The sequence below is a fragment of the Lycorma delicatula genome, chromosome 8 (assembly GCF_047948215.1).
Source record: "Lycorma delicatula isolate Av1 chromosome 8, ASM4794821v1, whole genome shotgun sequence".
Lineage (NCBI taxonomy): Eukaryota > Metazoa > Arthropoda > Insecta > Hemiptera > Fulgoridae > Lycorma > Lycorma delicatula.
In genome coordinates, this window is record NC_134462.1 from 67,213,010 (window position 1) to 67,238,195 (window position 25,186).

At 30.2% G+C, this 25,186-nt stretch overlaps 1 protein-coding gene across 4 annotated transcripts in view; it reads right to left on the reverse strand.

Annotated features, from left to right (window-relative positions):
• Positions 1-25,186, reverse strand: part of LOC142328970 (uncharacterized) — a 164,861-nt gene that overhangs the window by 107,059 nt on the left and 32,616 nt on the right. For 3 of the 4 annotated variants that reach the window (XM_075373192.1, XM_075373189.1, XM_075373191.1), the window contains exon 1: positions 5,713-5,912. The exons of the other annotated variant lie outside the window; for it this stretch is intronic. The gene's annotated coding sequence lies outside the window, so the exon portion shown is untranslated. Of the gene's footprint in view, positions 1-5,712; positions 5,913-25,186 lie in introns of those variants that run through there. 4 annotated transcript variants of the gene reach the window in all.

Here is a 25,186-nt window from a genome sequence, read left to right on the forward strand (position 1 = left end):
ATCATAATAAAAAAAAGTTGTTAGATTGTAACCGATTTAACAAATGAAATCTGTTCAAATGAAAAGTAAGTCAGTTGATGGCGTTTATTTTTTTATTGTATAATTAATCTATAAAATATTAATCTAAACGCTTCGTTTATATATTTTAATATTTATTAAGGTTTTGTTGGTTAACCACTGTAATCTGTTTCTTAATTTTAAGTAAATCAAGAGGACCTTAAGTAAATTGAATTATAGGACAAAATTGTCGTTGTTGCTATCGAAACTTGTTTTTTTTTTGGTATGAGGATAGTATTTTTGGTGTTTAAAGACTCAATTAAGTAATGATCTGAGTGTATACTCTAATTGAAGTTAGATATAGGAAGAACTTTTTTGCGAGACCTTCGGTGTTAGACGAAGGCGCGAGGATCGCGCTTCTGCGAAACGGTTAATTTGATAGTTGACGGTTGTAAGTTATGTTACGTGGACGTGATTGGAAGAAGCATTACGAAGGCGACAGTAAGTTGTGTAAATACACTGATGGAAATGTCTGCCGAGGCATTTGCGTCGATGGCATCGTAACAGAGGCCAAACTGATGACTGCTGTGCTATCAAGTTTAGAGGGTCTAAAAGACAACCTCCGGTAAATCCTATCAGGGTTAAAAAAGGAGCGAGGGTATGGCGACCGGGATCGTCACAACTCTTCCTCTACAGGAGTAAGGTTGGTTAACCAATGTAACGGCAACTCATTTCGAGAGAAATTCCAACTGAACTTTACGATTTAAAAATATGAAATGATGCAAAGAAATATAATTATTTGATTGGCAAAGAAAAAACTTGTTTGAAAATTTTTATTTAAAAAAATATATATCTAGATCGTTTGTAAAATTAATAAATAATAATCGTTTTTAAATGGGTATTGTGATAAACGAGTACCTTGTTAAGCTATTAAGAATTTTCTACGCATTAATGTAGTTATTTCTCCACCTGTTTTAAGAATAAAATGTAAAAAATGTTCTACCACTTCTTTTAAACACAACTATTATCCCTATGAAAATATATCATTTTACTATGATTTAAGAAAATGTTAACAGTTCCTTCTCTAAAATCTTTATGAATATTAGAAAAATTTTCTATTCGAAAGTGTAAAATAAATCACAAGTTAGTAAAAACTGATGTGTAAATGGATTACTCAGATATATAAACAGCCAGCTTAAACAAAATTTTATTTTATTTCAATAGGAAGATTATGAATCCGACTTTACAAAATTTCACAAATCTACCTCCTTTTAGCTGGTGATTTAGAACCCAAAATATAATTAAAAAAATTAATTTCTCCGTTATTTTTTTTATTTTGTTAAACACAAAATATTTAAAATTGATCTATTGAACTGTTAAAAAAAGTTTAAAGTAATACTAAAAAAAGAGCACAGAGCACAGTCAATTTGATGATTATTGAAAATTGAATAAAATATGTACCAGGATTATTAAATAGCGTAGACTTGTTTGTTTCTTTGATTACATCTTTCAATGTTCTTATTATATTAAGTGCAATTTTTACATGACCTTACTGATTCAAATAAGTACGTATATTCATATTAAGAAAAAAGATAGAGCGCGCGCGTTCGTATAAGAGAGTGACTATATTACTTAACTATTAACAGCAAAGTATTACGTGTTTATTACATTCAAAGAAAAAAATACATTTATTTTTAATAATGAGTAATTATTTATTATTGCGAGTTTACGTAAATTATTTTATTTCTTACGTGATTATTACTTTTCTCTTCTTAAATAAAAAATAGTTAACTTTCAAATACAATCTGCTTTTAATAAAATAATACTTTTAATTGAGCAATATCTGTGTTCATTAAAATAGAGATAATTTATCTTAACGTAGAAAATCTTACTTATCCAAGTAATTAGGGATTCCAAGATTTATTTAAACATAAATACATTCGTCATTATTTATTGCAGTACCATTAACAAGATAACAAAACTTTGTATCAGTAAAATATGTACCCTTTAATTATAAAGCTGTAAAAAAATATACCATCAACGGTTGACTTCTTAGTATATCGGTCAGCATCCAGATCTATCGGGCTTGGTTTCACTTCCTAGCACGATATGCCATTTTTTTGTAAATTTATCTTTTTTGTCATCTTATCTTGCACGTTAAAAATGAATAATCGAAATTATTTAATAAAACAAAAATTTAATGTATGTCTAGCTTAGTGTTATTTCCTGTAAAGTGTAAATATTAATAAAGTAAAAATAAAAAATATCCAGAATCGATAAAAATTTACGAGGATGAAGTTAGATAAAAGTTTTTACTATTTTTTGTTAATTTGTTGTTTTTTTTTTTTAATTTTATTACATTTAAAACCTCAAATATAATTCTTATTAACTTTTATTTATAACTTTTTAGTATATTTTATCATTACTACCAGGCTAAAAACAAGATATATCTAAATAAACGGTAATAAAATAAAGCATGCACGATAATTAAAATAAAACTGAATTACGATACATTAAACTAAAACGCATAAACAGACAGTAACCAAAATAAATGTTGATTATAGTTTGTAATATTTTTTGTTTACAATTTTATATAGAGATGTCCCACGAAAAAGTAGCCCCGCCAACTGTCGGTAGCCCCGTCAGACAACTGACGATGACGGTCTGAGCATAGAAATGAAGGTATATGGTTCTGAAACCTGTTTTATTCAATTTTTCAGGTCAAAAACCATAAAAAAATCAAGTTTTCCCCTTAATTTGGTTTCCTAGAATTTCAGTAACGTTTTTATTTCACTCGAAATATTTCGCTAGCCATACCTCACTAACGGTGCGTTTCTGGATCTATGTTTATATGGACTTTTTTCATTATTCTCGCTAGTAGAAAGAGCTCAGAAAGCGTTAGTAATATTACCTGAATCACTCACTCTGTATATTTAATCAAATAATTTTTCGATTACGAAAAAATAAAACGATTGATAATTTTAGTACGATACTCGTTAAATTTAACTGAATAACTTTAAAACATAGATAATTTATTTTTAAAATATTTATATGAAGGAAGGATAATCAGATTACAAGGCAGAATTACACCTTATAGTTGAGTCAATAAAGATTTTAACGTCAAAAAAAAATTCTACAACAAATAAATTATTGGATTTGGTTCGGAAAGATATGTAGAACAAAAGTATGCAATAGTGGTCATGAGCGATTAATTATTTAACCTGATAATTAAATTAAGGAAACATTTTTAGTTTTTCGCCAATAGCGGGTTTTTGCATAAAAAACCATTCGAGTACTTTTTTCTACGAACAAAACTAAGGGTGCTAGCGAATTTTACAATTAGCCCCTAAATCGCCCTATAGATATCATATGTAGCTAGAGCATCTCGACGGCGCGAAATAAATAAACTTCCATAACTGTTTCTATTAGAGATAATTAAAAAATTCAAAAAAGTTACGGATTTATAACACCCTAGGCTATAAATTAGTCAATTTTTTAAAGTATTTTTAATTTCTAATTGCTCGTTAATTCAGATCAACTGTGATAATTTGTAATTTGTTGTTCTAGGCGTTGATAAAACGCCTATAACAACGAAACGCACAAACCGAAAACAACGAATTGCAAAAAGGAAAAAGTCAAAATAGCATTCTCTGTTCTTTAGCTTTCTACCTATTCATTCCGTCAGTGATATCTCTATATCTTCTTTAATTATTTATTTATCAACATTTGAAAATTGAATTTTTTTTTGAAAAACCTTTTTTTTGTACCTCGGGTAACAAACAAAGTTAATTGATTAATTCTGTTTCATTATTAATTCTGTTTTTTCAAATATAAAAATATTTTAATTGTTATTTGTAAGGTAAAATACGTACTTTAAGATGTACGATGGTTCTTTTAAAAACTTTAATTTTTCAATGAGTTTTAAGAAGTAAATGTTGGTGTATTTTGAAAACACATGAAAATGATGCTGTAAACAAATTGTTTACAAAATGAATGAAAACAGATATTTTTATGCAATTTCGTAGATTTACGTAAAAATACGTAATTTATCAATATTTAACCTTACATTTGATTGATTTTGCAAACGTTTTGCTGTTTGTGGTAAAAAGGTGGTTTTTTGAAAAAATATCTAATTTTTCATCAATATTTTTATTTTTAATTTTATGAAAAAATAAATACAATCAGTAGAGAAAATTTGCATAAAAAAGCGCTCCAGAACACTTTTTTCTACGACCAAAATTAAGAAATTATGGATATATTCTTAATTTATCCATTTAGTCTTACTGTGTACGAGAAGGTACCCAGTTTTCAAGCTACTCTATATCATAGCCTGATTTTGGTGATTATTGTAAAATTCGCTTGAGCCCTTAGTTTTGCTTGTAGAAAAAAATACTTGTGAGGTTATTTATGCAAAATTTCCTCAGCTATCTGTGGTGCTTTATATCTTTATATACGATTAAAAATAAAGCCACTATTGACGAAAAAATAAAACTTTTCCTTAATTTGTTAATAAATTAAATAGTTATTCGCTCATGTCCACTAAGGCACACTTTTATTCTACATATTTTTCCAAACTCATTCCAACAATTTATTTGCTGTATTAAATTTTTCCGAAGTCAAAAATTGAAAACTGTTTCTCTCTTGACTCAGCTATTACATGGCATCTGCTGTTGTAGAGAAAAATTTATTAATGTAAAAATGAAAAAGGTGTTTACAATTTTAAACAAAAATTCAGACGTAAATAAAGAAAGAGAAGATTTTTTTTTAATCTGTAAAGAATCACATAATAGCTGTGATAAGATTAAAAGACAAAGAAGAAGTTATAATGAAAATGAGGAACAAGTTTGAAAGCTGAATAATATTGACAACGAGAGAAAGTAAAATGAGATTAAAAATCCTTCGTTAGAAATAAAGAATTTGTTAGAAATAAAGAATTTGTTAGAACAGTTACTGAACAGCTTGAATTTATTAGAAGAAAAACTAACTATAAAAACAAAGGTAATGGAAAGGAAATTCTTTTTGTAAAGGAAGAAAGAATCAATTTTAAAATTAATAAGAAAAGAAATCCCCATGAATCTAGAAGTTCAGATTTAGGAATTAAAAGAAATTCTTAGAAATATTTGTGCGTCTTGAAATACTGCAGAAAATCATTTCCAACAGGAAATTACAATGGAAATAAGTTTGAAATTTGCTTCGGTAGAAGAATTTTTAAAATTATTGTCCTTGGATAAAGTTTAAATAAAGAGGTTTCAAGACGAAGAGAAAAATAGAATTGTGGAAAAATCGGATTCTTGGTTGGTGGGTTGTAATTAAACATTCAAATTTAATTGATTTATAGAAAGAAGTGTAGAGTAAAAAATTTATTGACAAATAAAGATTTAAAATATATGAAAAATAACTAAGGGTGTAGGATTTCAAAATATGTTTAAGTTAAAAGATTAATACAGAAGAGAAAGGAATACAGAAAAGCATCATACCAGTCAAATGATTATTTATAAACAATCGCTACAATTAATTTAATAATTTGTTATAAGAGCTTATTGCTATCAATAGTAATAACGCATATATAATAATAATAGTGTACTCAATTAATAATATTAAATGTATTAATATAATTAATTTGTTCGTTTAATTATCATTCGCATAAATTATAAGGCAATTAATTTTCATAGGAAACAATGTTTTAATTAACTTAAAAGAAAAAAAAATAATTACGATTTCTGAAGTTATTTCATAGAATAATTCATAACCAATTAAAGTTCTACAACACAAATATTAAATAACACGTCGCACTACAACATATCACGTATTTACGTATTTATATACGTCAATGAATGTCATAACACTAATAATTGTACACTCCAACTACCAGAAAAACAAACGTCGCGGCGCTGCGTTAACTGCAAGACTGAAGAGAAGCGAGGAGAACTGTAGGTGAAACATGATTTCAGAGAGTGAAAGAGAGAGTGAAAGAGCGAGAGAGAAACATTGTATGACTATAGTAAAAGGAGGGGAGGATCAAAGACGGGGACGCTACCTGACGAGCGATTTTGTCGGATAGAATTTTGTGCGAAAGAGCGATCGGTGTGAAACACAGTAGACGCCGCTAAGCGGCAATGGTCATAATCAAATTCAAAATGATGTAAAGAAAAAAATCCTTATTTTATTAAATAAATAAAGCCATTTCGATCTGTATGCTACGTATTTTATACCATTAAAAAATAAATACATTACTCTTATTTGTACTTCCCACGTCCTTGGAGTTTACAATACAAAGTCACGGCGTAAAAATAAAATCTTGTTTAAGGTCACGTTTGCATTCTAATAGATTAATAAAAAAGTAATAAAACATACAATACATTTACGATAAAAAACGGAAATGCAATTTATATCTTTTTTATTGTAATTTTACCTTTAAAAATTAAATATCTAAATTAGTTATTTTAAATGAATTATTCATAAATAATGATCTTTTTATCGTTTAAAGATTTTTACTTGTAAACGTTATTAAATAAATTGTTAAGTTCTCTACTGTATTAAATAGTTTTTAATGGAAAAATGATTAGTGAAAAATAATAATTTACAAAAAAAAATTGTTCTCCGAACTTTCGTACAAAAATTCCATACTCAAAATTTATCATCAATAAAATAAGTTAAAAAAAATGACTTAAAAAATACCGTAAAAAATAATAATACTTTTTTCAATTGTTCTTTAAATATTGAATTTGGCTAAAAAAAAAAAAAAAAAAAAAAAAAAAACAAGAATATACCACTGTACTAACCTTAATTTGGCGCCACTTAAAAAATAATATATTTAATAAAGTATTTTTTTTACGGTAATTTTATTATTATTTTCTATACTTTTTAGTTTTGTTTTTATTTAAATTATGGATTGGAGCATAAAAAGCGCTTCCCATTTGAAAAAAAAACCGTTTCCAAGAAATCTGTATCATGGTTAATATAAGAAAAAAAATGGGTAGAGAAAATTACGTTGACAAATATGTATTTTCTAAAATTTATTTATTTTATTATTTTTATTTTTTGTATAAATTAAATTTTCACTAACCAAAAATTTAAAAAGTGTAAATCCTAGTACTTTTGGAGCTGTTGCTCCATCTTCAGGGATTTTTAAGGATGTTACTTTAAATTCAAATCAATATTTTTTACTTTATTTTTATTTCTTTATTATTACATTTTTATTTTTTAGTTAATAGTATACATACCAAAATATTTTTATTAATTTTCTTGACTGGGTAAAAATACTATTCATAGCAAAATTAGATTATACTGTATCTCTTTGCTAAAATAATTCAATGTTAAGCAATAGTGATTAAAAAAAGCTGGGAAAGGACACAAAAACTTTCCTGGTTTAACTCTCGACAAATTTTTATTTTAAAAATACCGTAGAACTTTTTAAATGTTAATGACTTAATTATGCAATATTTACAGTAAAATTGTGAAAAAGATCCAAATTTTCAGTAAAAACGTTTAGGTCTGATTTGAACCCTTTGATCGAAAGACGTTTTTACCTTAAAAATGATACAATATCTAAAGTATAACTGAGAAAAAAAATCATATCTCTTAGAAAAAGGATTTCGGTCCCAGTTGACCTTGCTCTACAGCAGTGATTTTCAACCTTTTTAGTTCAACGACCCCCAAAAAGTAAAATAATATATAATGAATATTTCTCGACCCCCCCCCCCAACCACAAATCAATGAAACCTAGTTAAAACTATTTAGATATGGCTGTTTTTTAAACTGTGCGATTAAATCGGCGAAAAGAAAAAAAATCCCTTCTTTTCCATAAAGAAGACAGATGGTTATCGTGTGGATTGCATATGTTATGCGGCCTTACGTGTAAATTTAAATTGCCCCGGAATATTCGTCAAATCCTGGGCAATAACAAAGAAGTTTTGGACCAGGTGTTTTTGTTTCTTCGACGTGTTAGTATTTTACATACTTTTTAACAGTGTTTTATTTCTTTATTGTTGAGAATTTGATGTTAAATTTTTATTATTTCTGTTGTCCGAGAAGGAGCCCTTTACACTCCTCTCGGAGTTGGTTAAATTTATTTTAGTTATATATATATATATATATATATATATACAGATTTTTTCAAATTTGATTTATTTTTAAGATATTATGTGTGATAGTAGTTGTATGCTTTAATGCTTAATATTTTAGTTAAGTTTTTATTTTGTTTAATTTTTTTTCTTAGATTTTATATTTTTGTTTTCCGGGTGACGATAACGTCAAAACATTTTTTGAATCATACTCATTGTAATGCTAGTGATGTTCAACCTTATTTAACTCTGTTCACTAGATTAACTGTGCAATGATTGTAGAATAATTGTACTATGAATAACAACGATGTGATGGTAAAATTTTGCAAAAGGAATTTAAATATTTAGGAATTACTTTAGATAGTAAATTGAAATGGAAAAGGCATATAACAATTCTTTTAAAACAACTTCATTTAGTTACTAGTAAATTTTATTCTCTCATTGGTGTATTACCCTAAAAAATAATGATTTTGAAATATTAATTAATATTTGAATCATTAATTAGGAATGAGTTGAAGTATAGGGTTCATCAGAAATTATTTAACTGAAAAATTTAAAAAGGCTCAAAAAAGAGTAATTAAAATAATTCTAAGTTAAAACCGTCGAATTCACCGGGTTGGTCTATTGGTGAACGCGTCTTCCCAAATCAGCTGATTTGGAAGTCGAGAGGTCCAGCGTTCAAATCCTAGTAAAGGCAATTACTTTTATACGGATTTGAATACTAGATCGTAGATACCGGTGTTCGTTGTTGGTTTAGTTTCAATTAACATCACTAGCATTACAATGAGAATGATTCAGTGACTAGATAGCAGTTTTGTTAATATTGACAAAAAGTAGGCCACTTTCAGAAATGACTTATTTCTCATGTCACAATAAATGACTCTAGTTCCTAACAAATATTCAATATGTATTTATAATAAAATCTCAAAGATTATTTTTTAAATATACCTTTTTCAAACACTTTTTTAATACTCATCTCAGGAGTGGCGAACTGAGACTGTACAAAACTATACTTCATTTACAGTCATACATATCATCCTCATTCATCCTCTGAAGTAATACCTGAACGGTAATTCCCGGAGGCTTAACAGAAAAAGAAAGTAAAAACTGTCGGATGATAGGAAGGAGAAACTATTTTAATGTTGTATAAATACTATCGCCTATAGGTTTTAATATTGATGTGTATGTTCCATGTGAAAAATGAATTTAAAACTAACAAAAAATATTATTCATCAAACTAGGTATAAAGATCTATTTGTTGTTTTAAAATATATAAATTTATATAATAGAAAGCTACTGAAAGTTGTTGTTCCCAGTTTACACAATATGTTATCAAAAGAAATAAAAGATATGACAAATTATAATTTGTGTAAGAAAGAAGTATTTCGATGGCTAGCCTCTGAACTGCAAATATCTGTTATCTTAAAGCAACAAACATTAAAACCTTTAATATTTTGTTACGATTGAAATACATATTTTTACCGCAACATATATATTTATATTTTTAGAACATTTATATTTTTTACCACAAAATATATATTTTTACCACTTTACGACTCCACTAAATAGTTTTCATAATTAATAGTATTTTTATTATAAACTTAGTGGTAAACTGTTTTTAGTAAATATACAATTTTGTTTTTTTTTCTTTTATAATAAATTTTCTAGTAGATATATTTTTTTAAACTTTCTTTATTGCTGTAATTATTTATGTAATTTTTTCAGTATTTGTATGTTTCATTGTTAATGTATTTGTACTGTATTGAATGGGCACTTGCCGATAAGGCTATTGCCCATTTAATACAGTGAATAATTGTAGTGTAATTGCAGTGAATAATTGAATATGAAAAGTGTGTCCACGGATACGATAAAAATTGAGGGTTACACTTACAAAGTAATAAGTGCAATATTACGTCATCACGGATCTCCGATTCATGAAGGTCATTACACTAGTTTTATTAAAAAAGGAAAAATGTGGTATGAAGTGAACGATATGACTATCAACAAAAAATTGGCTGAAATTCAAAAAATGTATATTTGTTTGTTCTAGAAAGGCAATAAATCTTAATAATAAATACATAAGATAACAATCAGTAATTCATAAAAAAAAATAAAAGATAATCTAAAAAACTGCAGTGATATTCAAAAAAAGTACAATGAAATTGTAAACCGTACGGTAAGAGTCTCGCAAATATCATTTTTTTCGCTCAAAAAACAAAAATTTTTGTAATATAAATAAAACTGTTTTTAACAAAATGATACTGATATCAAAACAGGTAAGACACTACATTTCTATAACCAAAATCTGTTATTAGTTTAGAATTTTGTTTAAAAAAATACATGTTAAATGTATATAATAGACAATAAATATGCAATAATAAATAATAATGTTTAACCGTTCCATATAATAAGCAAAGAATAAAAAATTTGGTTACAAAATTCTTACCGGCCCGATTTCATTTATGTGTAATACATATCACATTTACAGAAATAATACAATTCTTATGATTATTCGTTGTTTAATAAATGAAATTGAGCCAACAATAAACATTGTTTATTGTATATTATTGTACAACAGATTTTGATAATAGAAATGCAATGTCTTGCCTTTTTTGATATCAGTATCATATTTTTTAAAACAGTTTTATTTATATTACAGAAGTTTTTGTTTTTTGAGCGGAAGAAATAATATCTGCGAGACTTATCGTACTGTTTAAAATTTCATTGTATTATTTTGGGATAAATAGCTTTACCAATCTCGTTTCTCTTTTTTCCTTGTAAGTTTTTTCCTTATATTCAAATATACGTCAATGGTTACGCGTTATAAATATTTATTATTTAAAATCAGTTATTGTAAATTAAGATTATTTTATATGTATTAACTTCCCTTATTATTACCATAAATAACCTGTTGTATGTAGGTACTACATATATTTTTTCATATGTGCATAATAATTAATTGTATTTGTAAATCGGTTATTTACAAATAAAAGAAAAGGTATGATGTCATGTATCATGAATAATGCATACTACTTATTCATAAACATGCATCTTAATATCTTATGAATATGTACAGTTTGTGTTAGGAAGAGTACGCTAAGTATTATAAGTACTATGTAATGTATAAAAGATAATGACGTAAATATTACTGTTTGTTTAATTTTTTTTAAATAGGCTTTTCAAAACTACTTTAGATGCTTCTGTTTCATTTTTGATCACATTATTTCGAGACTGTTATTAAGGGCTTAAGGTAAAGCTTAGATTTTTCTTGTTAGTACAAACACCTATTAACCCACCGGGTTTGTCTAGTGGTGAACGCGTCTTTCCAAATCAACTGATTTGGAAGTCGAGAGTTCTATCGTTCAAGTCCAAGTAAAGTCAGTTATTTTTACACGGATTTGAATACTAGTTCGTGGATACCGGTGTTCTTTGGTGGTTGGGTTTCAATTAACCACACATCTCAGGAATAGTCGAACTGAGACTGTACAAGACTATACTTCATTTACACTCATACATAACATCATTCATCCTCTGAAGTATTATCTTTAAGGTAATTACCGGAGGCTAAACAGGAAAAAGTAAGAAAGTACAAATACCTATTTGTAGTGGTTTGTCAGCTATAAAATCGCAGGTATATTCGTTTGTGAGAATATTTTTTGTTAATACGATTCATTCCATGAATCGTATTAACGTTTCGTAATCGATTAACGTAATCGTATAATCATATGACACGGGGTCTTATACATTGTAGAAGGGTTGGATTCAAATTGCCCTTGCCTCGGCTGTATATCCAAATTTAAATATTAACACAGATTATCTGGTAACATGGTGATATATTCCAGTGACATAGTGACAACGTATAAACGTTGGCTGTGTTACCCGATTGAGGTTCGAAATTATTGGTGTTCCTTACCTCTCAAGACAGGAAGAAGAGTTGGACTCACACCTAAGCGAGGTCTGATAGTTCTGTCTTTCACTTAACCTCTACCGCGTAGCAGGTGATTTCAAGCTGAATCAGCTCTATTCAGTTAATTGCATGTCGGGGAGCGCTTCCATCTCGTACGAAGCTGAATGATCGCTAGAATAGACCGTGCTGATACGTACCAGACCAGATCCATACCCGAAAAAATTCTTTTCTCTCCGTAGGTATCCACCTGGAAAAGGCAGTATAATTTATTTGATTTTTGGACGGGCATATTAAATGCATGCTGTTTTTTATTGGTAACTGGAGATGAATAAGGGTAGTTGAACGGCTACAATTGTTGTTCCACGATCTACGGTAACATGTGGTTAGGTAACATGTGTTGTTCAATTAACCACACATCTCAGGAATGGTCAAACTGAGAATGTACAAGACTACACTTCATTTACACTCATACATATCACCCTCATTCATCCTCTGAAGAATTATCTAAACGGTAGTTACCGGAGGCTAAACAGGAAAAAGAAAAAAAGAAAAAGGTAACATGTGCTGAATCATAAGTTGAGTTCTTACTGTAGAGGTAAGCGGCTCCCGTTAAAGTCCAACAGGGAAAGGAACTGGGGGGGGGGGGGGGTTGGCGACCGGAACGTCAATAGGCGGGTGTCTTCCCCTACGGGGTTGTGATGTAGACGTAAGCGGGAGATTACGATGATGCCATCAAAACTTAGCAGATATTTCTTAACTTAGTAAGGCTCTTGTTCCGTTTACATTACCATCGTTGCGCTCGGAATTCTTTCCGATATTCCATAGAACGATTGAATTCTGGAATATTTCCGGTCTGCTTTAGTGATTTTTTTTTATTTTATTTTATTTATATTGTAAAATTTAAATTGTCTTAAAATAAATTATCTTCCGTCATACTTCCGCCACATTATTTTAACTTGTAAATATTTCATTTTTTTGAAATTTTGAATACTCAAACAAAGAGATATGTGATTTATTAGAGTGATATCGCATATTTCTATTCTGGGCACGGGATCGTATATAGATTCAATGCCCAAAAGTAATTTTATATCTTTTCTACTTAATAAAAAAAAGATTTTTTATTAACGATCACATAAAAGCTTATGATTGATAAAAACAATTTCACCTTTAAGGTTTCATTATTAAAAAAAAAAACCGGAAAATGAATTTTCCCATAAATGGGATCCTAATTATTTGTACCAATAGAAAAGGGATCTGTATATATATATATATATATATATATATACATAAAAAAAACCAACAACGTTGAGTCGCTGGTATACATTTTATTCAGAATAATTATAGATTCTTAGGGGAAAATATCTTTTATACTATTATAGAAAGTATTATAGTATTTTATACTATTATACTTTCTGCTTCAATTTTCTCTTAAATCTTATGATTTTTATTAGATAAAATAAACTAGATGTTAAACAATCATCAATAGACAATATGATTTGATCAGCTAATAAAGATCCTATTCCTGAATCCTTTGAAATAGATTTATAAGAAAAAATAATCGCAGTTTGTGTGCGCGCGCGGATGTGTTATGTGGAATGTATTCTGCATGAATACCTCAGTAAAATAATATACATTAATGTTTTTTAATATATATTAACAACATCACGTTGAGCCTACTGTAGCGGTCTAATGATTTCTCAGATGACCAGTCGATATTACTGTCACAGTACGTGCTTCTAATACCATTTTTATTCTTTTTCTTTTAGTTTTTAAATATCCAATTTAGTCCATCTGGTGAGAAAAGATTTACTCAGGTGGCAATAATTTCATTTCGTTAAAAAACCTCTGAAATTCTCGTTTTTTTAATCGGTTTTGAAGAAAAGAGTTGAAGTTTTGTATTCAAGAAAGCATTAGAGTGCACGATTTAAAACTCAGAAAGTGTAAACAAAAATTTAATTGAAAACACAAACTTTTCGTAAATTACATCTTATAATCTTGGTCGGTTGGTAGTCCTGCTGAGTCGAACTGCGGAAGCCGGATACACAATGCTTCAAGTGCTGGGAAGAGAGGCACACCGCAAGAACCCCGATCGTAGTTACAGATGTTACAATTGCGGGGGCAAGGGACATAGGAGGGCAAACTGTACGGAGCCGACCAGGTGCATCTTGTGTGATGAGAGAGGATATCGGATGGGGCCCAAGGATTGTTAACTCTTTAAGACATTAAGTGTACACAAATAGAAGCTCCATTGTACATGATTTGGTTTGGAGGACAACGTTGGAAATTGATGTTTATTACCTGATGGTCGTTGAGCCCAATTTGAGGGTTGCGGCGACTCCGAGGATGGTCGATAATTGGGGAGACGTTTCTATTTTCAACGTGTCTGGAAGATGCCCAGTAGCTAGCGTGGTTAGAGGAACTGGGTTTCTGTCAATGGAGCTGACTGAATACATCATCACAAATAGACATACTTCACCAAACTGTGACATAGACCGGTTTCAAGTTTTTATTGGTGAGCTGGAGTCCTGCATAAAAAGAGTAGGCCGGTAATACTCATGGAAGATTACAATTCAGAATGTAGGGAATTAGAAGGATTTAGGTCTACCATGAGGGGGTATATTCTTGCTACTATGCTATCTGCGACGGGACTAGTGGTACTAAATGCACGTGAATAGTTTACCTTTACTGGTAGAGGTAGGAGCTCGGTAGTAGACCTGCTGGCGGTCTCAGCATGAGTTTTAGCGAGAATCAAGGACTGGTTGATACTAGAAGAAGATCATGCAAATGACTGTGCAATTATCTTTACGGTCGATTTTGAACGGCCTTGCTGCAACGCCAGGGTTCCACGTTGGAAACTATCAGGCAAGGCGAATTGTAGATGCGGTTGTTGATCGGATTGACCCCGCTGGGAGTATTACCCCTGAGGTGTTGATGGATGCCCTTGGTGAGGAGTGCCGTCGGGCAGGGAGACACACTGCTCCGGGTAGAAGAAGGTCCTATTGGTGGACGGAGGGCACGGCTATAATGAGAGCAGAAACGTTGTCTGCGAGATGAAAGTTGCAACGGGCGAGCAGGAGACCTTTTTCTGATACAGAAAGACTAATTGAAGAATACCGTAAGGCCAGAAAATCTCTATGTGCCGCGAAAAAAGCAGCCAAAGTGAAGTCATGGGAGAAGCTTTTAGAGGAGCTAAATGTAGATCCATGGGGGCGAACTAACAACAGGTTGATTATGGATAAGTTTGGAAGAACAATTCTCCCCATATCACGTGGACAAGATCAGAGAGCTAACCTTGAGCTCTTCCAGGCTGTGGAGCTAGATTAGTGTGAGATTAAGAAATATAACAATAAAAGATTCACTATAGACGAACTGAGATGTGCAGTAAAAAATATCAACGCACATAAATGTCCTGGACCAGATCAGATACCGGGAGCCGTTGTAAAAATGTTAGCAGAAAGACATCCCTGGACTGTCTTAGACGCCTTTAACTATGCACTAAGGAAATGTCGATTCCCAGATTGCTGGAAAGAAGTTAGAGGGTCTAAAGACGACCTCCGGTAAAGCCCCTTAGTGGTCGGAATGGAGGGGGTGGTGTGGTTAACGGTAACGTCACAAGGTGGATCTTCTCTACGGAGCTGGGATGCTGGAAAGAAGCCAGATTGGTTTTAATACCAAAAAACAGTGAGATAGGCTTGGATATTATATCCTGCAGGTCTATTAGCCTATTGAATACAACTGGTAAACCTTTTGAGTGCATGATTGCCGGGCGACTTAGGATGAAACTTGAAGATAGAGGTAGGTTTGCAGCCGATCAGTATGGTTTTATTAAAGACAAATCTACGATAGACGTTTTGAATCATGTCTTGAGATGGGCTAAGGACCGGGCAGGTGGCACCTGGCGTCGGAGGAGGATCCCGTTAGTGATTCTCCTGGACGTCAGGAATGCGTTCGGCAGCCTACCCTGGGATGTTATAATAAAAAGGCTCAAGGATATGGAGGTCAGTGGATATTTACTGGCAGTGATAAATAGCTATCTGCATCACAGTCGTTTTACGATTGGGACGGAAGATGGAGACGAAGGGTTTGAAATGTTTGGTGGGGTTCCACAGAGATAGGTCCTAGGATCGCTCCTGTGGAACTTCGTCTACGATGGTTTGTTGACAGTTGTTTGAAGGAGACACAGAACTTGTCGCCTATGCGAACGATCTCGCTCTTCTGATCACAGGGAAGACAGAAGAGGAGGTAGAGGAGACAGCTAATGCAGCTGTTGAGGTAATAAGTAGATGGCTGGGGAGTAGAGGCCTTCGGTTAGCCCCTCAAAAGATCTCGATAGTCGCCTTGGTAGTGAAGAGGCGTATCAAAGAAATGCAGGTCACAGTTGATGAAGCTATGATATCCACATCAGGGTGTGTTACGTATCTCGGCGTGTGGTTAGGAAAAAGTGAGCTCTTTATTGTACTTACAGAAGGTTGCAGAGCGTGCGGGGATCGTGGTTGATTTAACTGAATAGATCAATGCGAATACACCGTGGTACCCTTGCCTCTAAAAGGCGACTCATCTTGTCAGTGGCCTGTGCCATAATTTTTTATGCGGTCCCTGCGTGGGGGGAAGCTCTAAACAGGAGAAAGAATGTGGAGAAGCTGTTCTCGTTGCAGAAGAGGTCAGCGATAAGTACCGTGGCAGCCTATCGGACCATTTACAGATGTGTCAGTATGTCAGGTGGGATGACAACCACTTCAAACTTGGACTAGATTGGCTAACGCCGGATGCAACAGTTGAGTATATGCTGAAAGGTAGTAAGGAGTGGGAACAGGTAGCCAGACTCTGATAATAGAATATAGAGAGAGATAGAAGAGGCAGGAAACCAGAGAATGGTTAGGAGAATAGGGTCATCACTACTAGAGGATATGTTGAGAAGCCATAAAGCCTAGAAAAAAGCCCTGACCGAAGAGGGAGGGGGGAAGGACACCCTCCTATGGAGCCGTCGTGCGTTCTCGCTTGCGTGGATGGGCGGCGGTGATGATGCATGGGTCACTGAATCCCTTGAACTCGAAGGCACTTTCCGGGGCCGCGCAATGCTTTATTGCAGGTCCGAACCCAGGAAGAGGAGCTGATGAGGTGGTCAGGTTTAGTCGGTAGGGCGCAGGTACACATATGCACTTTAATAACACCTTGCAGAACCTGTTGCGAGTCTGACACTACACCCTCGGGGCCGTACGTAAATGTTATTCCCACATCTCATCAATACCAAAAAAATTACACCTTATCAACTTCAAGATGACATACAATAACTCTCAAAATAGGTCCAGGTGAAAAAATCAGAAGGTATTTCCAAAGTTCTTAGTTTTTTGTTCTGAAGCCATTAAATTTTTATTTTTGTGAAAGGAAAACTCCTAAAAATATTTGTGAAAAACGACATAATAGAAAATAACTATTCAAAATCATATCGATAATACTCGTTTATCAAATATTTGTAATATGAATAATTTATCTACAATTAAAATCTAAATTACTAAAATATATTACTATAATTTATGTTATTTTATTATTACATAACATTAATTTCTGATAAACATAGTAATTTAATTTTATAGTGCTTTAAAAAATATGGGATTAAATCTATAACCACAGATTTATGTCTCACTACAATCTCTAATTGGTTGGATTCTGCTACCTCATCCTACAATGATCATATTTTTCATGATGTCAATGTTTTTTTTGTTTTTTTTTGTATGCTTATCCAAATTTTAAATAGAGATAAATGTGACATGCATAAACACTTTTTTTTCTGTAAATACTGTATAGTGTACAAAATATGTTTTTGAAAAGAAAATCATGGAGAGATTGTTACCGGATCATTTTGTATGTTATAAGTAATAAGTTCATAATTAATATAACCATTTACTTAAATTAAAAAAAAATTAAATCAATTTAAAAAAAGTTGATAACAGTTGTAGGACTTTCAAGTCACGCGGCTAAAGCCGCGTTCCGGGAAAATTCCTACAACTGTCGGTTGTTTCTGATGCACAGGTTACACACAACTAATTTAAAATTTAATTTAATTTATTTATAATTTTATCTAAATATATTTTTCGTTTATTTAATTCAATGATTATAATTAAAGAGCGCGCATGCAGTATTTAATTCGCGCAGGTATGGCGGTACTAGTGATGACAGTCGGCACTAACTAAACTATTGTGATTTCACAACTTACATAGAAAAAATTTCGCTTGTACGCTCGGCAGACTGATTTAGCAACGGAGCTTTACGCACCAGGTACTGAGTCAACCGGGGGATCGATTTCCTGACCCACCTAGACCGAGTTATTTTTACACTTTAAATATTATTCATTGATTTAATTCTACCGCTCACCCGCGACTTCGCAACATAGCAGACGACTATAACAGCTGTAGGTCAGTGCTACCGACATTTAAAATATTAACTAAGTTAAATAAAATAGTTAGTGTTTAAAGTGTAAAAAATAATTTTGTTGGCAACCCAGTGGAATTTCAAATATCCTGGTGGGAAAAGGAAATTTCCCACGGGGAAAAAGGACAATTCCAAGATAACCGACTGCAACACTAGCGCTCATTGAGGTGACAGGGGGTACTATTGACGAAGTATACTCACTTAACCATTAGTTTAGAGTATTTTTTAAGGTGTGGGTGCGACTTAGCAATAATATTTTTACAAATATTGTTATTTTTTAATTGTTAACAAATGTGTCTAAGAGAAATAAGACCTTAATTAGACGAAATCTCGAGATACTGAGGGTGACCTTGTATTACAACCTCACCCCCTTGACCTTTTAAGTTGATAATTTAATGGCATCAATATAGGCCTATAGAAGTAATCTGACCAAGTTTGGTCAAAACCGGTCCTGTAGTTCTGGAGATGTAAGATGAATTAGAGGCCGACACCGAACACACACGCGTACATACGAACACTAATGTAGGAAAATTTCCATCCGGTTTTTGGGGTTTCTTAGGTGTCAAAACGTCAAGATCCGGTGAAAAACTCACGTACCTAAACTGGACCGATTACAATACATTCCCTTCCAGATTTATAGCTCTGCTATAGCGCTATCTGGATAGGAAAGTAAAACTACTCTAAACACTGAAAAATAATACTTTTGTCAGTTCTTAAAATTTCTGAAATTTGTCTCAAATTAAGTGTATGGTTGGAAGTTGTTTGTTTTTAATTTGGCGCAGACTTGAAAAATCGAAATTTAGAAAAAAAATTGAAGTATTATTTTTACTTCCTTGTACGAAATAAAGGAAGTATTGTGGTCATGAAAAATGTCGGTTATCAGATTTTAACGGAAATATTCATTTTGGCCATCCCTGAATCCATTTTGACTAGTTTCGGCGTGACGTCTGTACGTACGTATGTGTCTCGTGTAACTCCAAAACGAATAGGCGTAGGTTGTTGAAATTTTGGAATTAGGATTGTTGTAACATCTAGTTGTGCACCTTTCATTATAATTGCAACTGACTGAAACAAAAGTGCCCAAAAAAGCCCAAAATCCAAAAGAAAATGGATTTTTGACTTTTTAATATATGCAGTAATAAGCTTTCATTGAGAGCTTTTCAACAATATATCACAAGTGATACTTCTTTACATTGGTTCCAGAGTTATAGCCAAATTAAATTTTAATTAATGAAATATTTTTATCTTACAAGGATACATCGGTTCGAATTAGACTTGTTTTTTTTTAACTTTTTATTTTTTAAATTTAAATTAGCCTCCGATTGTAAAAGATTTTATGATAAATAATTCAATAATAACAATAAAAAAAAAAGTATGAAAAATATTAGAAGTTATTAATGAAATAAAATTTTATGTACTTTTCATTTAAAAAAAAAAATGTGTATATGTAATTTAATAGGCGCACAAAGAAGTCATGTGGTGTCCATATCAGATTTTTTCATTAGGTTTAATCTTTAAATAAAATTGGTAATTCTAAAACTTAAACTTAAAGGAGAATTTAATTCTTATTTACTTAACTGATAAAATTTAAAACACAATTTAATTTTTCTTGAAAATACAAGAAATTAATTAATCATTTTACATTTAACCTACTGACTGTTCTGAAATTAAGTCTAGGTTAAGATTATTATTAGACTGAAATGTTTTAAACAAGATAATTTAAAACGTATTCATGTTTTTCATAATCATTCTATTACTTTTTATTTTAGGATCAGTTTTTATTTATTTAAAACTGACTATTGTTAAATGCAGATATTGTACAATTCATTTTTAATTATATTGGAAAAGATCCAGCAAATATTTTATAGGTTAGTTGAATTGTATGCTTATTAACCTATTTAAAAATAAAAAACAAAAATAATATACAGCAGAACCATAAGATGATTTAAACTATTTATCTTAATGTTTTGGAAATACCATGAGATCTGAATAAAAGATATGTTTGTGTAAGCAAACGTATTATGTGCCAAACAAAGAGTTATTTGTATTATTAATAGTTTATAATATTGTCAGCAAATTTTCCATTTGTTTAATTTTATAAACTCTGCTGTTAAACAGCTGGCAGAAGCCAAATTTCTTTGTTGCTGTTATATGATGACGTTTGTGGTAATATTTTTTGGATCTAAGTTTATTACAAAGATAGTTAGTTAATCTTTACAACAAAAAAAAACTGATTTAGATAAGCCTATCAAAAAAATATAAGATGACAGGCAATCTTTTGATACCCAATCCTGTAAAAAAGGTGTACAGTATTTCTACCTGACATCAATGTGCGAAGATTGATCAAAACCTTAATATGTTGTAATATTTGTATATTTGTACTACTTTTGGAATAGTTTTTATTTTCTAAATATAATTATTCTTGTCGGTACCTTTACTTCCATAATCTGTTTTATGGTGGTTATACGTTAGTAAAAATTTTTAAAAGAAGTAATTGGTATCTTAAATGCAGATCTTGAAAATAACATACTTTTATTTTTAATCTTTTAAACAACAAAAGGAATTGCCCTCAAAAATGATGTTTTTTTAGGAAACAAAATTCTTTGCTTTCATATATTTTGAAATAATGTCTTTGGCTTTAATCTAAAAAAAAATTACAAATTTTAATTTATAAATTAAATTTTTTGTCTGTGTTAGTCTTAAAAAACTAATACTTTTGTATGTTTTGCATTTATTTTTAATTATCACATTTTTTTAAATTATTACAGAAAAAAAAATCTCATTCTTCAAACATAAATACCCTAAATGCAGTTTGTTTCTTGGCAATATTTCATACCTTGAATATCTTTAAACACATTTACCAGATTTTATTCTGGTTGCCTGAATGGTATTCAAAAAAAATTTTTAATGTGTTTGGAAAAAAGGTTCCTGGAATAGATGCATTAAGTAAATGCACTGATGCCATTTGTTGTGATAAGCCATATTTAAAAAAATGTTTAACCATTTACTGACTGAATGTTTATTTGCTTAGGTCTGGTACATTCAGCTCCTCATGGTTCTTTATAAAAGAGTTGTGAATGTCCTTTACTTCCCCCCTTCTTATCGACCACTAATGCTACTGTCCACAATTAGTAAAATATTTCTAACAATTTAAGTCTGACAACAAATGCCAGCACAGAGTTACACAGTATATGGTATACTGCCATGATGGCAGGGAAAATCTTCAATCTTCTGCATCTTTATCTAACATGTATATGGGTCCAAATAATTTTCATTAATGCCTTAAATAACTTTTTTTGTACTTTTTTAATATTTTTACATATGTATTTTACTTCTATTCCACATATTTATTATTTTTAAATACTAATATGGACTGTAAACACCTGAACTTTTTCTATATTTAATTGTTTTGTGACACTGTCCTATTCAAGCTTTTCGATGATCTCCCTTGATTTATCTCGGCAATTGTATGGAGCATTTCCTTTCTTTATCTGTATAGTTAGCACACACTCATTTCTGACATGATACATGTATTGTATTATTAATTTACAGATAAGAATAACATTTTCATTTATTTATTTAGTTATTAGGACAGGCGACCATTGTTATATTTTAGGAATTTTTCTGGACATTTTTAGTGGCGAGTCAAAGTAACTGTATTCCTTTATTATTACTCGTACAACTGATTCTTAGTTCATTTGGATAATCTACATGTCAATTTTGGAGAAAGGTAAAGTTGCTACTTTAGAAAGTTTCAGCTTGTTTTTAGATAGCCCTTAAATTTTTGAAGAAAATCAATTTGTTCTCATGTATTTAAAGCTGTCAATACAAAATTGTTAATCAGTAATGAGTTGCTCAAATCTCTGTTAGAATTATTTTAGTCTTTTTATGGGTTGTGAGCAGGTTGAGCAACTAACAGTGGAGGAGGGCTTGAAGATACCTTCAAGGCAGATTTTTTGTTTTAACATTGTTCCCCTATAGATCAATGTCTCTTACTTATTAGACATTTGTCTTCCTTATTACCGATTCATTCTGGTTTCTGTGGGAATTGATATTCCTTTTTCCAGTAGGAAGTTGTTGGGACTAAATATGTAAAACAATCTTGGTTTTATCTAGTATCAAGATTTCTTTTGGATTTATCAACGGGTAAATATACTATATATTTCTTCTACACATATTTTGTTTTATGGTGCCTGTTTAATAATCCTAACAGCTGAATTTCAAATCAAGTAAAATTAGGTTTCCTTATTTCTACTAAAATACAAAGAAAAACAAAATACATCATTAGTAAACAAGGTGGAATAATTTTAGCTGAAAAGTAACTGTAACTCTAGATAATGAATATTTGTAGTTTTTAATATTTTCATGAATGATCAGAAAACTTTATTGTAGGCAAAAATTAAAAAGGAAAAAAAAAATTATAAAAGAAATCATGGTAGTTTTATTTTAGTCATGATATGTTATTTAACTGATAAATTATAGTTAAAATGTTACTCATGAAAAATAAATAATTGAAAGATATACAATGAAAGGAAATACTTATTTGATTACAAATACAATATCAGTATCAGTTTAACATAAAAAAAAAAAAAATATGGCTTATGAATTTCATATATTTCATTACAATAAATGAGATACATTTCCTAACATATATTACTTAGAAATATGTATGTAGTAGTATTTCAAGGATATTGAAACAAGATAGTTAAGGTGAAAACCATAATTTAAGTTTTTTATTTATTTATTTTTTGAATTCTTCCTATCTGCATGGTTATTGTAATCGTAAATATTAAAAAGTATTTTGTAGTGAAATACTTTACGTGACAATCATTAAAAAATACCATAAATTAAGAGTAAAATCTATTTATTCTATGCATTTATGATTGTGATTTTTGCTTATAATAAAATAGAAGTTCAAAAGAAGACATCTGTAAAAAATGTCTATCCAAACTTACCTGCAATTAAATTCTATTTTTATTAATATAACTTTCTATAGCCCATTTAAATTTTATTAAAATATTTAATAATATTTTGTGTGTGGATTTCTAAATGAAACCAGAAGTTGGATGTCGTTTGTGGTAGATAGGTAACAATAATTTATGATTTTTACAAATATTCTTGACATTGCTTGATTTATAAAGATTAATATGGATATGAATTATTTTACTTTAGTTAAGTACAAAAAACATTTAATTAATTACTTCCTTATTTAATGGTAATATTTATATCAGCAAGCATTTTTTCAAACGTTAGTTCAGAGGTTAGTGTAGGTTAGAATATTATATTAGATATTACTAATGTCATTTTTCTTTACTTAATTATCATTACATCAGTTTTTATGATTATTATTCAAAATCAATATTAAATGAATTTATTATAAAATAATTCACTATTTTCCAATAATTTTGTTCATATTTTACTCTAGCAACCAATACTTGTTTTTCTAAATTAACAGTAACAAATACTTAATTTAACAATTTAATTATATTCTTTTGATTTTATGCATATGATGTATGCATATAGATATAAAATAGATCCAATTTATTTTAATAACTATTTATTATAGCTCTTTATTTGTGTTATACATAAATATATTTTACTTATTTTTTTACATAATTTCCATAATGCTATGATTTAACATCTAATGCAAAGAATAATAATACCAAAGATTAAGAATGCTACTTACACAGTTCTATTTAAAAAAAAATTATAAATAATTTATAACTATTTGTTGATTAACGTAAAAAATTAATTAAAAAAATTCCTTTTATAAATACATTTTGCTTCCATAAAATATTTTTAAAGCATATCTTCATAATGTTAAACTTCAGTGAATTTATATTTTTAAGAGTGTTGAGATCATGTGTTTATATGTCACATTTAGTCAATATCTTTCTCCTGCATCTACACATAGATACTAAAAGATTATTCAATTGATGTAAGAAGTACTAGAGTGTGGGTTCTGTGTATCTATTTCTGTATGTGCAAATGATGTTTCCAGTATAGTTATTGAAGCTTAATTTACTGACCTCTGTGGCAGAGTGGTAGCATTTACCCAGAAGTTCTGGGTTTGAATTCTGGTCAGGCATGACAATTTTCACTTACTTCAAGTTTCTATATTTATATCATTCCACTAGTTGGTATCAGAAAGGGCATCTTATCTATCTCTTCCATTACCTATCCCAAGAAAAAAACTAAGAAAATGGGGTGTTAAAATAAATGTAGTTTTTTACTTGTGGTTATTTGTGTTATTAGTATTTGTGTCATTAGTACTTTGTTAGTTTATGGCATAATTTTGTAATTAAATAAAATAGTAATTAAATAATCTAAACACTTCAATATGAGTTCCATTAACAAAATGACTAATGAAGAGACTGGACATCTTCTGGGGGCATATTTCCATGTACTCAGAAGGGCATAAATTTTGTTTAATGAATAAATCACGTTTCATTATGTAACTTGCTGATAAGATGTAAAACTTATGTACTGAAGATGTATAAAAACAACGGAACAAACCAGTTGTCGAAATGCAGTGAAGAGTTAGTTCTATAATAGGCAGAATTATATATCTTAAAGTCATTAGTTAGTAGTTTAAAGTTAATTTTACATCAGAACAGATATTATAGTAAACAAGTTGGTTAGAAGTAAGGTGAATAATAGTTTCAAAAACATGTAAGGGAATGCTAGCATTATCACATGACACAATTTAATGTAATTAAGCAACCTGAATAATTGCTAAACATGAAATACTAGATTAACAACTACAGATATATAGTTCTGAAGTTTTTAC